This window comes from Microcebus murinus, chromosome 7 (genome assembly GCF_040939455.1).
Source record: "Microcebus murinus isolate Inina chromosome 7, M.murinus_Inina_mat1.0, whole genome shotgun sequence".
NCBI classification, from domain to species: Eukaryota; Metazoa; Chordata; class Mammalia; order Primates; family Cheirogaleidae; genus Microcebus; species Microcebus murinus.
The window spans coordinates 100,770,339-100,786,867 of record NC_134110.1 but is presented as its reverse complement, the minus strand read 5'-3'; the positions used below and the strand labels follow the sequence as shown (position 1 = coordinate 100,786,867).

At 39.3% G+C, this 16,529-nt stretch overlaps 1 long non-coding RNA gene across 1 annotated transcript in view; it reads right to left on the bottom strand.

Annotated features, from left to right (window-relative positions):
- Positions 1-11,659, bottom strand: part of LOC105876407 (uncharacterized) — a 93,669-nt gene extending 82,010 nt beyond the window's left edge. The window contains exon 1 of the long non-coding RNA XR_012920050.1: positions 11,617-11,659. This is a non-coding gene — a long non-coding RNA (uncharacterized LOC105876407). The remainder of the gene's footprint in view (positions 1-11,616) is intronic.
- Positions 11,660-16,529: the final 4,870 nt, after the last annotated feature.

The following is a 16,529-nucleotide window of genomic DNA, read 5'->3' as shown; positions in this document are numbered from 1 at the left end:
ATGGTCATTTTAAGAATACTAGCCAAGACTCCTAAGGTTGCTGGTGATCAACTTGAGTGCATATTCAATCAAAAATGCAAGATCTTGCAGGATCCTGGAGATCTTTGCAGGATCTTGAAGAAAAGGATTTTAGACTCTTCTGTGATGAAATCTGGTAAATACACAGGATGTGGGAAATGGTGTATGAAAAGTCAACTCTCTTCAAATTGGGACCAACTTAGATCTAAAACAGAGGTACTGGGGCCAGTTGCCATCATATACCTCTTAGGGACTATCAATATTTAGACCCATAGATAATTGGGTTTGACTCAGAAAGAAGGCCAGCAGAGTTAGAAGAGGATTGTGGATGAAGAGAGAGATCAGAATGATTTCAGGAGATCCACCAGTTATAGACTGAATTATGCCCTTTCACCAAATTCATATACTGAAGCTCTATCCCCCTGCACCTTAGAATGTGACTGTATTTGGAGATAGACCTTTAAAGAGGTAATTAAGTTAAAATGAGGCAATTAGGGTGGGCCTTAATCCAGAATGACTGGTGTTCTCCTAAGGGGAGGAAATTTGGATACATGGGGAGATGCCAGGGACGTGCACACAGAGGAAAGACCACATAAGAACACAGTGAGAAGGCATCATCTACAAGCCAGGGAGAAAGGTCCCCGGAGAAATCAAACCTGCTGAAACCTTGGTCCTGGACTTCCAGCATCCAGAAATATGAGAAAATAGATTTCCATTGTTTAAGCCTTCCAGTGTATGGCATTGTGTTATGGCAGCCCTAACAGACTAATTAATATACCATCTGAGTAGTTTTAAACTTTTATGCAACTTATTCAACTGACCTTGTTTTATAGAATGTGGTGTAATGTGATAGCAGAGTTTTTTTCTCTTATTTCATAAAGCTGGGCTCAATATCTACTCTTCTAGAGATTAGAGAATGTAAACCTCTGTTTTTTACTCTATTGGAATGAATATTTTATTAGATTACTTCCTATGTTTCTGGAGTGATATATGCCTATAAGTGAGAGATGGAACATTTCCCGTATTAAGTGTATAATGTGATGACAGTGGAACTGTGATATTGGAAGTATTTCGTGGACCTCTTCAACATATGTCAGAGGCCTCAGTGGAAGTGCTCTCTGGGATGTCAAACAAATTGCAGACATTTGTCCAAAGCCAAGGTCAGGGGATTTGGCTATTGCCTTAATTATTTATATATCTGTGTATTTTGTTTTAGCCCTGCTGGCTATGAAAACCTTAGAAATGGAGTTCAGAGAGCCCGATCTCCTGATCTATGGGAGAATGGTGCCAAAGACAGGCAACCCCATGAAAGGAAAGAAAAATAATATCTTATCTTCCTTTATATTCAGAGTAATATGAGAAAGTCTACCCACCTGTCAACAGAAGAAAATTACTATTCACTTAACGGTACCCAACTATCAAACTAAAGAAAACAATGATTAAGGGTTAAATAGTGTCTATCTCAGCAATATAGAACCATGTAGGAAATCCAATAAAAGTCAACCAGATTTTACACTGTCAGAAAAACTAATTAATACTGGAAGCAATACCAATATCACCTAATTTAAAATTATACTAAACCTCACCTAGATCTAGACATAATTTCAAGACATACCTCCATTCTAACTCAAGATTTTTTGTTTCCTTTTGTTTGATTTTATTTTTTTGCTTTTTAAAAATTTTCTACAATAACTTTAAAGGGGACCAACTAATTCTGACACTTGTACCCAGCTGAAGGGTTCAGATATGCTTGAAAAATAAAACAGTGGTCCACAAAAGTTTGTAAAAGATATGAATTCTGCATTTTAAAACAATTTTTTTTTATTTCAGCATATTATGGGGGTACAAATGTTAAGGTTACATATATTACCCTTGCCCCCTTCCCCCCTGGAGTCAGAGCTTTGAGCGTGACCATCCCCCAGACGGTGCACATCTCACTCATTATGATTTTAATACAAGTTGGACTGCAGTCTGAGATCACATTATGAATGCCAGAATTACTATTATATGGCCTTTTATTAAAAAGTGACAAAAGAAATAAATGAAATCTAACTACACTTCAGTAGTTGTTCCAACTTCATGTTGATCCATCCTTGATTTTCTAAATATTCACCTTGAGTCTGTATGCTTACCACAATCTGGTGCTGCTATGTAGAATGTTGAAGCCTAATTATGTGGGTCCTTGCTGATGTCATCCTGAGGCCTTCAGATGTTTACCCACTGAAACAGGGGAGAGTTTTTGCAGAGGGCAATGATGTAAATTGATACAGATTTTGAAAAGACAGCTGGAAACTGTGGAGAATGCATTGAAGTAGAGAAATGTAAGCAAACCATTTCATTCTCTTTCAAAAAAAAAAAAACTTTAAAAAAACTGATAGATTCATTATCCTAAACATTTGTTGAGTATTTAAATACATCACAAAAGTGGTTGGTCTTGGTATTCAATGATAGTTCAGTGGTTTTTATTAAGAAAGAATAAAGATAAACTTTTGCTAACAAACCAACACAATTTTCTGTTGTGTTGTTGGCATGGTGCCACATAACATAAAGGACTGAATATAAACTATATCCAATGACAGGTGATGAGAACTTAAATAAGGGCAGAGGCAATGGACTTGAGAAGGGAAATGTGCACATGTTCTCTCTTTGCATTCATGAAGTCTGCACACAGTGGAAAGTGTCTGGGACTGGCTCCTGCTTGTTTTTGAGTCTACTGGTCTACCTGGGATTCCCTGGATGGAACACTGACCTCAGATTCCAGTTCCTCAAAATGATAAGAAAGCACATAATCCTAATTTCTCTATTAGCTCTGAATATTCAGTGATTCTGTGATGTTTTTCTTAACTAAGAAAACGCCATCTTATACAAAAAATTAAAGAATTAGAGAATTAGCTTCAATTCACATTAGAGGGAAAAAAATCATCCTTCTGCTAGTATTCAGCTACCCTTTTCAAATATCCTTTAACCTTGCTTGGAACAAGGGACTAGGGAAAGCTACTGATGCTGCACATAGACTATATGCAAAACTTCACTCATATTTTAAATAAACCAGAGGTAATTTTCTATCATAATTTGAATCTTAATGAGAAGACGCAATTTTATTCATGAAATTTCTTTTAATGATGGTTATTACCTATGCAAACAATCAAGGATAGATGCATAGCATTTGTGATTCACTGCGCTTTTACAGATTGGACTCTCATTGAAGTTTTGTTCTTTCCTCAAATCCAGAAAGACAGTCTGTGTGAAGAGTGCTATTGTTCCTTGATAATTACTCAGCTGTTCTCTGTATAGTATTGCCTCTGTGCCATGTGGTTTAGCAATTTTTAAATTCCTTTAAATAGGAACAGCAAATGAACACAGGTGAGAAACTTCTAAACATAAAATCTGTACATCTGTACCTCAGAAGTGCATAGCACATTAATATTTCCATTTATTAACACAAATGAAAAATAAACACATGACTTTAAACCTCTGTTCCAATAAGAACATAATAAATTATTTTGCCCTTTTAGAGCCGTGAGACAACTGTCGCCCTCCAGCAACACTAAGTAATGCAAGAGTCAACGTGCTTCTCTCTCTCGGGTCAATGTAACCCAACAAATGCAGCACTGAGAGGAGCGGTGCAGAGTGCGGAGGCCGTGCAGTGCAGAGAGTGGGGCTGAAATCAGATTGGGAAAAGTAAAATTACCCCCTACTAATTTGCACGGAAATAATAGTTTTTGGCTTTTCATCCCCATTATGGATTGAATGTTTGTGTCCCTCCAAAATTCATATACATTGAAATGTAATCCCCAGTGTGATGGTGTATAGAGAGGAGGCCTCTGGGAGGTGACTGGGTCCTGAGGGTGGAGCCCTCACGAATGGGATTAGCACCTTACAAGACGAGGCCTGGGACCTAGTTCTCCCTCCTTCTGCCATGTGAAGATAAAACAAGAAGTTGGCTGTCTACAGCCCAGAAGAGGGTCCTCACCAGAACCCAATCATACTGGCACCCTGATCTCAGACCCTGAGCCTCCAGAACTGTGATAAATAAGTTTCTGTTGTTTAAAAGCCACCTAGTTTATGGTAGGCAGCCTAAACTAAGACACCGCCTATAAAACTAGTTTGTGGTTTTTATGACGCTATCAAAGAAAAAGCAGAGCTGGGCTGTAGTTAAAGCAGTAAAAACAGATTTTATTCAGAGCTATCTCAACAGGGGAAAAGAGACCTCAGTGTAGAGCTGGGCAAGTAGGCACTGTTAGCCAGCAGCAAGGTGGGGTCAGGATGGAAAATCACTACCCGGAAACCTCAGGGGTGAGGGGGGTTCGGGCTAAGCCAACATAACAAGAGTCTTGCTGAAGACAGGCCAGGCTGATCAGACAGCGCCTGGGGGATGGTGGAGGGTGAGGACCCCAGTTAGATATCGAGGGGATCAGATACCAAGGGTAGGGGTTCTTGCTGAAGTGACTTAGCAGGGTTCTCGCTAAAACTGGATTTTACAAGGATGTGCACAGATGGGCCTAGGAGAAGGGTCAGGAGTCTGACTAAAGTTTGGTTAGGTGAAGAATCTTCCCTTTGAACAACAGAAGTCCATTTAAGCCCCACCCTCAATGTCTGATCACCCTGGATATCTGATCAGGTTCCTCATCCTCCACCACACCTCAGGGGAGTCTGACCACCTGGCCTGCCTCAGCAAGAATCCTCTTAGCCGGTTTCAGAATCCCCCTCACTCCTGATGTTGCCTTTCAGCCTTTTTTATCCACTGAGCCCCACCCTGCTGCTTGGCTATAGATTCCCACTTGCCTGTGCTGTATTCGGAGGTAAGCCCAATGTCTTCACCACTGCACAATGCCATTCAATGGTCCCTGTACCTATTAGGAAAGTCCTGAATAAAGTCTTCCTTACTGTGCATTAACAAGCATGATTGAATAATGTTTTTCTTTAACATTAGTAGGATAATTTGTCCAAGAAACTTGTTTCAGATGGGAAGAATGGCCTCCTTTTTCAATTCACTTACAAGTTTGTGGAAAAATTAAGATACGACAACCTCAACATGGGGCAGAGTGAGGATGTGGAGGTTATAAGCACTTTCAATTTTGGTCCATAACCATTTAAAAACTAAATAAATATGAATGTGATTTACAAAGAGGAAACTATAGCTTATTAAGTACTTTCTGCATGTGATAGTAACTAGATATGCAATGACTTTTCTCATGCTAATCTGCAGTTTTTAATGGTTTCTTCTCCTCACACTTTTAAAAGAGTTTGTAATGATCAGCTCTGGGTCTTTGAGCGCAAACTCTTTGTGGAAGAATGAGGACACCGTGAAGGAGATGGTCATCAGCAGGCTCCGTGTGACTGCTAAGCCGAGCATGTGGAATTTACATGCTAAGGGACCAAGAAAGAAGCTTAGCAGCTGAACAAAACTTATGCCTAAGGAAACGCACGCAAGCACTAAGAAAATAAATGTCAGCAGACTATATCACATACCACAGAGGAGAGAATTACATTATATTTAGATTTTCAAATTTTACTCCACCAGAATAAAAAAAAGGGTGGTTCCTAGGTCACCAGCAGGTACCAATTGGTCCTCATGATCATTAGCCATGAGAGTGAGGGTTGACCTCCAGTCCTGAAACCAAGGTGACCCTGTGTGAAATGCAAATGCTAGCTGGATGCCTTCTGAACCCAGATGTCACTGGGGATGGACGGAAGCCATCGTCTCTCACTGACCAGGGACCACTGCGGCTTTATCCCAGTGTCTGGAGAGGTAGGGGTCTTCCTGAGGGGACACCTCATCATGTAGGAAAAGATCAAACAAATCTCCTTGGGGTACAGATTTTATTTAAAGAGTTGGCACACTCTTTCCTTTACTCTGATTTCTGCTGAATAGCAGGTCCTCAACCCTGGAGAGTTCCACAACTTTTTATGGACCCTACCCCTCACCCATCAGGCCAGTCCAACCTGCCCATTCTCCATTCTCCATCAGTTTAGGAAGTCAAACCACACACACACACACACACACACACACACACACACACACAGAGGCACCGATGATCATGGCAGCTTCCCTGCAACTTTCCTCATTGGCCCCTGACTTCTTATTTTCGTCTAGTATACTGGAAATAGCATGGGCGTTGGTGCCAAGTAGACCTTGGTTCCAATCCACAACAGTATTTCTTAGCCATGCAACCTAAGATGAGTCACTGTCAGAGTTCACGTCTCTCGTCCGTAACATTGGGGATAATCTAGAACCATGTTAGCTACCACACAAAGGGCCTAGCATTGCACTCAGTATTTAGACACTAGTACCACAGTGCTTGACTTCTACCTCTCAGATCTGTGATGCCTACCTTAATTATCTGTCACTGGCCCCAGGATCTGGTTGTTTGGATATATCTTTCCTATATTTAAAATTTGGCTGCCTTGGGTGAATTTTGATTAAATACAGTCCCTCTGTACCTAAAATTTTAGCTTTTCCCAATGAACCTAGGTCACCATGGTTTGTCTGTTCATATTTGTTTGGTCAATATTCTTTGCCATAACCCCGAGGAACCAAACTCCTACCCCAGCCACCTGGCTGGTAAAAAGTGTCCTTGATAAAAGCAATGAAGTTCAAAAGTAAATTTAAGTAATGTAAAAATCACCCAAAAAAGTAATCTTTAATTAAAATGTTAAATCTCCGAATGCATTTAACAGGACTTCTCTTAGCTCCATGCAACTTCTAGGAACTACAAGCAAAACCAATCAAATTTCATTTGTTTTGATGATACCTTTTACCTTAGACTGCTGCATTCACTGCCTTTCTCCCTGTAGTTTTACTCTCACTTTATGGGATTAACTTTACACTTTGTAACACTCAGTGGGTTATTCCCTCTTGGATACTTTACTTTGCCAAAAACTCAGGTAGCCTGCTAGCATAGAGAGAGTAGCATTTTGGTTAGGATTTCTGTGGAACAGTTATCTAAGACTCAAACAAAAAATCAGAGAAATTTTGCATTTATTAATACATTAAGTGTAATATACAAAAACTATACTGTTGAACATGATCTTAAAAATGTAACACCCAGTTATAATTTGGTACCCTTTTCACTAGTACTTACTTGTTCTGATTTTTTATTTCAACTCTATATTTCTGTAAAGAAGTTACTAGACATTTTTTTAATACATAGCTCTCCTGAGAAAGAAAAGAAAAATAAAATCACACATTAATGAAAATAAGCATGCTATCTCTAGTCAAGCTAAACTGTTTGCTGTCCCCTGGAATACCAGTCTAGCATGCAAATAGCCAAAATGCAAGATAAGAAAGCCCGTCTCTCCACAGGTAAGCACCCACACCTGATGTCCCAGGACTCTAACCCTGGGCAGGTGCCTCCTGGCCTCTGACTCTTTGCTGCCTCCCCTGCACTGCCTCCCCTCCATTCCAGCTGTACTTTGGGCAAGAAACTGCCGTATGGGGTGCTGATGAGACAGAGCTTCCTCGTGCTCCACTCTTCTCCCCATCTGCCTCCACACAGATTCCCTCCACTCATCCTTCACAAGATGTCCCTTCCATTGGGGGACCCAGTGATATGTGCAACTTGCAATGTGCAAAGTGCAGTTCTGTTCCTGTCTCCCCTGCCCAAGTTTAATCCAAGACCAACATTTTCTTCCTGGTGCTAAATATACTGTTTACATGACAGATTTCTATTTAGTACCTGGGCTTGGGGACCACTAGAGCCCTCTTTGAGGAATAAAATGGTTAAGGTAAAGTAGAATATGCATGTTTCGCCAGTTTGTGCTTTCAGAGCTTATAATGCCAAACATGGAAATGAAACTGCCTATGTTTAAATATGTAAGGCCATAAGACAGGAGCTGTGATAAAAGTCTGATTTCTACAAAAGTGTAGAGATAGCTAAAAGTGAAGCAGCCATTGTTCCCTATCTTGCCTACTGCTGTAATTGCTTAAATATCACAGAGCCTTGCTAGGGGCAAGATTTATGACTCCCCCAATAGCTTCTATAGATATCATCACTATTGCAAAACCTAGGACTGGCCTTTGAGATGTCTTCCAGACCCGGCACTGGGGAGATCAACCAATGTCAGCCAGGCCAGGGACTACACATGGGAAGAGATCCCACAAGTCCCACCAACCCCTTCGCAAGAACCCACTCTACCAAGAAGACAATTTCTGCTTCCCACCCCTGTGAGTTCATTCCGAGCCAATCGGCGGACCTAATTCCCTAGCCCTTTGTTCGCCAACCCAACTTTAAAACTCTTACGCCCCAAATTCTCCCATCTCCTCCCTTGGAGCCGTGTGATAGTAACTCTTTCTGTGCCGCAACTCCTGCTGACTCTGCATTGCCCCTGTCTGGGCCCAGGGCAAGGCATCCGGTTGGGCAGTAGCAGAAACTATGTTGAACTGAAAAGTCATTAGAAGCTAGGACCTCACGGAGGAAAAGAAGGAAAGCAGAACACCTACCAGGTATCTCTGGGAGAAAAGTACGCTGGCAGGGGTAAGAAGGTCTTTGCTGAGAGAGTTCACTGAGGGGCTGAGTGGGAGGTGGAGGGAAATCCTTATATCCTAACTCCCAAAGGGCCATGGGAACTGAGCGTGATAAAATCGCACAAGATCTATTACTGCAAGCCCGCAGGCACTTGTACCGACCCAGAATCTCCACCCCTGTGGCTGCTGAAGTGCTCCCCTAACCAAAACCGAGGAACGGCGTCGGGGCAGGCCTGGGACCGCGTGCCCATTGCGTGCCAGGGCCCTGGGGAAGTGGGGCGGGTCCTCCCATAACCAGAAAAAGGATTTGGGCCACGCTTCCTTCCCGCCTCCTCCCCTGGCACTTGGGAGAAGACTGGCCCGCCGACAGACCCGCGCCGCACCCTCCCCGCGTCCTCAACCTGCCGGCGCACTTGGCGCCCTCCGTGAGACTACAAAATTACCACGTGCTTTCAGCGTGGGAGGACATTTTAACAACAACAACAATAAAAACCCGTTAAATTCCATCTTCCTTCGAGTTATTTGAAGATTTAGGGGCTACATGTTGAAGAATGCTGTATTGTTATCCATACATTTTTCTTGCTGTTTAAAAAATCACAATTAAGGTAAAATGTTCAGTTACAAGATATTCCAGGCTATATTTTCATCTTCCAGGAGGGTCATGCTATTGTCATGAAATCCTCACCTATGCTTTTATGTGTATTGATTTTGAAATGTTCCTGTTGACCATTAGCATTCACAGAAATGTGGAAGACTTCCATTTTTCACCGAGAGAGTGCCTTGTCCATGCACTGAAATATTTGATTAGCCTCATAGGATTTGTTGCTTTCACAGGCCTGCTGAGTATCACCCAGTTTTTAGGGGAGGTTGTAAATTGATATTTTGATTACATACTCTTGTACTTTTCCAGCCCTGTGCAGTTTGGGCTGCAGCTTGGCTTGGTAATGCTGTCGTTCTTTCCATAAAATCAGCATTTGCTCTTTGCTGGCCTAAAAAATAGCAGCAACCTTTTGCACTTAGTATTCGATAAATATTAGCTAATGGTGCTAAGGCCTATAACTGGGCAGGCTATCTGGGTTTCTTTTTATAAATGATGATGTTTCACTTTTATATTTAGACATTACAGAAGAGCACATGTAATGATGTTAAATATTTGAGTAAACCATTACCCTATTTTTTAAAGTCTAAGGAAGTTTTCTCAGATTCTAGTAATATGAGTCCATATACTTTTGTGTTTAGTTGTTAAAAAAAAAAAGAAAGAAACAAAACAAAAAGGAACAGAGTGGCAGAGAACATTGCTACCAGGTAATGGAGATAAAGAGGGATAATTGAGGAAGTACTTGAAGGGCTTTGTCTAATAAGGTTAGAGTAATTTAGGAGTCATACATATTAAAAGTGGATTTCCTTTTAGAATAAAAAATAAAAGGACCGGCTCAACAAAATAATTGGAGTTGAAATTTCCCATCTCCCTACACAGCCTTTCCCCTGTGGCCATATGTATGCTTCCTGCCTGTCAGGACACACTGAGCTGGCACCACCCCAGCCCAGGCCCCCTGGGAGCAGATGAAGAAACACCTCCCCTTACAACCAGACCTTCCAGCGCAGTCCTCTGTGGACCTACATTCCTTCCTGCCTCTCCTGGCAGCTTACAAAGTAGGCCTTTTAAAAGCCTAATAACAATACTATGAAATTGATATTAATCACATTTATAGGTGAGAAAACAGGTTCAGAAAGGTTGTAAATTGCCCAAGGATATGCATCTTTTCCATGCCCTGCCTTATAGGACTGGAACATTCTCCCATTGACACCTGATGCTGTGGGAAATGGGTAAGACTGAGGCTGGGCTCAGCTCTGTGTTTGAATCCTCAATCTATAGATTGCAGAAATATGCCTTTAGGCAAGTTATGAATCTCCTTAAAGAAAAGTTCCCTTCGCTGTAAAATGGAGATAGTATCCTCCTTAATGTCTACTTTAAGGGATTAAATAAGATGACCCTACAAAAGTGCTTAGCAAAATGCTTAACAGACTAAGCACTCAATAAATATTTGCTGTTATTACTATAATATCATTATTATTTTTAAATTATCTGGTTTCTCCCTCTGCTTTAACTATGTGGTTCCCAATACTGTCCTGGCACTATGGAGTCTGAATTCTAACAAACTCAATGCCTCATACGATGTGTATAAACAATAATTCTCCATTGATTGATCTGACCAACACCTGGTCCTCTAGCACATGAAAAGACGGAGCTACAACAAGTGCAACTCACTTTGCACTGCTCCCTCTCTCTAGGTACAATAAATACCTTGAGATTATTCCACATACAACAATAAAGTGACTCTGAAAGTTACAAAGACAAAAGGAAGCCTGACTAGGAAGGTCAATAACTTGGTGAGTTACCTGGGTTTTCTTTTGCTACACCGTCTACCCTCCAAACCTCCAAAGGTTGGAGACAGTCCTGTAACTCAGGACCACCAACAGTCATAGAAAAATGAAGGAAGGAAGGGAGGGAGGGAGGGAAAGAGGGAGGGAGAAAGGAAAAGGAAAGAAAAAGGAAAAGGAAAAAGAAAACAAAGAGCTGCTTTCTCTGGCCAAATGGCTAGGAAAGGAGAAGCCCAACTAGGAAGAGCTCATGCAAAACCCCAACCTCCACCTCACAACAGGAGCCCCTGTGCACTGCCTGGTCCACCAGCAATGCAACAGTAAAACCCAGGACCATCCCAGCCCCCATCTACCAGCAGATGGGACAAGATAGGTGGCCCCATCCACCCACAGTGGCAGCCAAAGGAACTCTGTGGCTCCCTGCTCTCCACCCAGTGGCACAGGGAGATGCAGACCCAGCAGCTTCAGCCCCAATCCCAGAAGGTCACCTGATGACAGCAGGCAGCCCAGGCAAGTGCCTTCTCCTGCAGCAGAGGTCCAGGAGGAGCCCCGGCAGCACCCACAGCACAGGGAAGACGGAACAGCACTGCAAGCTCTCTGAAGACCAAATTGCCACTGGGATACTAACGTAGGCCAGACTTACTTGCTAAATCCCCAAAAGGGGAAATTGCTAATAAAAGAAGTTATAACTAGAATACTTTTCTAACATCATAACCAAAACATTTAGGATAAAATTAAAAATCACTCACCAGATGGCGAACCAGGAAAACCACAGTTTGAATGGGAAAAGACAACCAAGGCAAGCCCGTCCCAGCATGAGTCAGACACTAGAGATATCCGACAAGGGTCCTAAAACAGCTGTCATAAACTCTTGATAATTAATTATAAATTCCCTTAGAAATTTGTAAGATAAATTTCTAAAAGAAATTTAGAAATATAAATTTTTAACAATGAAATGGAAGCTCTGGAAAAAAAAACAAATAGAAATTATAGAACTGAAAAATACAATAGCCAAAATTTTAAAAAGTCCTACTGGTAGAATGAGGATGACAGCAAACTAAAAGACAAATCAATGGAATTTATTCCATCTCGACAGGAGATGGATTATAGACTCAAGGATCTGTGGAACAAACACAAAATATCTAGCTTTTATATCATCAAAGTTCCAGAAGAAAAGAAGAAAAAAATGTGGTAATAAAAAAGGATTGAAAGAAATAGCTGAAAACTTCCCAAAGTTGGTGAAATATACAAACCTGCAGATTCAAGAAGCTGATCAAATCCAAAGTAAAATATGCCCAAAGAAACTCACCTCAACACTCATCATTATTAAACTTCTGAAAATTAACGATAGAAAAAAACTTCTGAAAACTAAAGATAGAAAAAAAAAGTCTTCAGAACAGTTACAGAGAAATGACACATCACCTATACAAGGATATCAATTAGGATGCTAACACATTTTTTCCTTGGAGGAAGCCAAAGGAAGTGGTATAACATTTTTTAAGTGCTGAAAAGGAAGAAACATCAAATTCTACCTGCAGTGAAAAAAATCCTTCCAAAAAGAAAGAACACCACCACAATAGATAAAACTAGAAGTAAATGTAATAGACTATCCTTCAGTTCATGAGTTTCCTTGCTCACATTTTAGGTTGAAGCAAAAATTATAATAGAACATGATGTGCTGTTCAATGTAAATAAAAGAAATCTGAAGACAATATTTGAAAAGTTGCATGGTCAAGGGACATAAATGGAAATACAATTTCTATACTATTCTAGAAGTAGTTAAATTCAATACCAGTAGGCTTGATAAGTTACACATGTCTATGATAATACCTACAGCAATGACTAAGATAACTGTACAATGCAATGTAGTAAAACATTATAAATAAATAAAAATTGAACTCTAAAAAATGTTCAAGTAACCCACGGGAAGACGAGAAAAAAGAAATAGAAGAAACAAAGAACACAAACAGAAAACACATAAATGCAGGAGAAAAATGCAGACTCAACCCTGCATAACGATTAAAGTAATTATGGTCTAATTACACCAATTAAAAGACAGAGCATGGCAGAGCGACTTTTAAAATATGACCTAATTATTCTGTCTCCAAAAAAACTCACTTCAAACATAACATGGGTATGTTAAAAGTAAAAGGATGGAAAAACATATAAACATTAATTTAAAAAAAAAAAAAGCAGAAGTGGCTATATCAATATCAGTGAAAATAGACTTCACAGCAAAGACATTTACTAAGGACAAAGATGAACATTACATAATGATGAAAGGGTCGGTCTACCAGGAAGGCACAGCAATTCTAAATGTGCATACACAAAACAACAGACATTCAAATTATATGAAACAAAAGTGATATAGCTGAAAACAGAAATAGACAAATCCATAATTAGAAAATTTGGGGACTACAACACTGTAGCTAACCAACAGAACTACAAGATACAAGACAAAAAGTCAGGAAGGATACAGAAAGATTTAATAACACCATTAAGTAAGACTTGCAGGGGTCCTCAAACTACAGCCCACGGGCCACATGCGGCCAGCCAAGGACATTTATCCAGCCCACCCGGTGTTTTTGCCACCGCTGCCTGTCCTGCTTAGCAGCCAACTCATCCTGGGCCCACAGTGCGCATGTGTGGAATGTGCGCTGCACTCTCCAATGGCCCTCCAAGGGTCTGAGGGACAGTGAACTGGCCCCCTGTTTAAAAAGTTTGAGGACCCCTGACTAAGAGCATCTAATTGACAATTATTGAACATTCTACTAAACAACTGTGGAATATGCATTCTTTTCAAAAGCTTATGAAACATCCACCAAGAAAGACAATATCCCGGGACATGAAACAAAACTGAACAAATTTTTTTAAAAATGGAAACCATACAGAGTAAGTTCTCTGGCCATATTACAGAATCAAACTAGAAATAAATAAGAGAAGGGCAAATGAAAAATATCCAAACACTTGGAAAATAACACTCTTTAAACACTCCATGGGCTAAAGAGAAAATCTCAAAGGAAATTAAAAATACATAGAACTGAAGGGAAATGAAATCACAACATATCAAAATTTGTGGGATGAAGTAAAACAGTGATGAGATGGGAATTTATGGCATTAAATATTTACATTACATGAGATGAAAGATCTCAAATCAATAGTCAAAGTTCTTACTTTAAAAACTAGAAAATGAAGAGTAAAATATGCCCAAAGCAAGCAAAGGAAATAATAATGAGCAGAAAGGAATGAAATTGAAAACGGGAAAACAATATGAAAATGAATAAATGAAAAAGCTGGTTCTTCCAAAAGCAAAATAACATTGATAAACCTCTTGCAAAATTGACAAAAGCAAAAAGAGAAGACTTAAATCACTAATATCAAGAATAAAACTAGAGCTATAAAAACATATCCTGCAGTTATTATGAAGATAATAAAGAAGTGCTGTGAGTAACTTTGCACTTTTCAACGTGACAACTAGAAGAAATGGAGCAACTCTTCAAAAACCACAAACTACCAAAATTCAGTCAAAATGAAAGAGACAACCTGATGTACTACTCAGGCATAAAAAGAAATGATATCTTTTGCAGTAATTTGAATGAAACTGGATACCATTATCCTAAGTGAAGTATCTTAAGGATGGAAAACAAACACCACGTGTACTCTCAAGTAATTTGAAACTGATCAATGGGCACATGTGGGCACAGAGACAAGTAAAAGTCCCTGGAAATCAAGAATTGGTGAGAAGGGAGAAGGGAAGGGGTAAAAACCTACGTAACAGGTACAGTGAGCACTATTCAGGTGATGGGCACACTAATAGTCCTGACTTGAGCATTATAAAAGCTATCCATGTAACAGAAACATTTGTACCCCTTTAATATTTTGAAATTAAAAAAAATATATAACTTGAAGGGCCCCACAACTATTAAAGAAATTAAATTTGGAATTGATAACTTCAGAAAAAGAAATCTTAAAGCTCAGGTAACTAATTACACTGGAGATTTTTAGCAATCATTCAAAGAATTAACACTGATTTCACACAGTATTTTCCAGAAATAGAAGAGGAAGAAACACTTGCCTAATTTTTATAAAGCCAGTATTGATGATGCTAAGATCAGGCAAAGAGAGCAGAAAAGAAGAAAGGAATGGGGGTATCTTATAAACTTAAAAGCAATAATTCTCAAAAATATTTTAGCAAGTTAAATCTAACAGTGCATAAAAAGAATAATATACTACAACCAGGAAGGATTTAGTCCAAGTATGTAATAGTCAATAATCAAACTGTGTGATTCACCATATCAACATGCTAAGGAAGAAAAATAATATATCAATTGACACACTGAAAATATTAGATGAAACTCAACACTTGTTCATGATAAAAACTCTCAGAAAAATAGGAAATGAAGGGTAAATTCCTCAACTTCATAAAAAACATCTACAAAAACCTATAGATAATAAGTTAACAATGAAAGACTGAATGCTTTTTCTCTGAAACTTGTAAAAGGCAAGGATGTCTTTTCTTATACTCTTGTTCAAGTAATATTGGAATTTTAGCCACTGCACTAAGGCAAGGAAAAAATAGATTGGGAATAAAAGAAATAAAACTGATACCATTTGATCCAGCAATCCCATTACTGGGCATCTACCCAAAAGAACAAAAGACATTCTATAAAAAAGACATCTGCACTCTCGAATGTTTATAGCAGCACGATTCACAATTGCAAAGATGTGGAACAACCCAAGTGCCTATCGATACATGAGTGGATTAATAAAATGTGGTGTATATATATATATATATATATATATAATGGAGTACTACTATTCAGCTATAAGAAACAATGGTGATATAGCACCTCTCGTATTATCCTGGATAGCGCTGGAGCCCATCTACTAAATGAAGTATCCCAAGAATGGAAAAATAATCACCACATGTATTCACCATCAAATTAGTTTCACTGATCAACACCTAAGTGGACATATAGGAATAGCATTCATCGGGTGTCAGGCAGGTGGGGGAGAGCGGATGGATATATACATACATAATGAGTGTGATGCGCACTGTCTGGGGGATGGACACGTTTGAAGCTCTGACTGGGGCAGTGAGGCAAGGGCAATATATGTAACCTAAACATTTGTACCCCTATAATATGCTGAAATAAATAAAAATTTTAAAAAAAAACTGTCTTTGTAGATGACATAATTGGCTACACAGATAATCTCAAATAATCTATAAAATGACTCCTAAAATTAATAAATAATCTCAGTAATATCATAGAATACATGATCCACACACAAAAATTAATTCCATTCTACATAATGACAATGATCAAGTGGAAACAAAAATCAAAAATACAATGCCATTTACGATTGCTTTGAAGGAAATAAAATGCTTAAGTATAAATTTAACAAGACATGGACAGGATCTGTATGCTGAGAATTATAAAATGCTGATGAAAGAAATCAAAGAAGAATTAAACATTTTGGAAAGACATTCTATGTTCTTGGATTGGAAGGCTCAACATTGTAAAGATGTCAAATCTCCCTAAATTGATCTATAGGTTTAATGCAATTCCTATGCAAATATCAACAAGCTGTTTTGTAGACATGGAAAAAACTTCTTTTAAAATCTATATAAAAAGGGAAAGGACCTAGAACAGATGGAGCA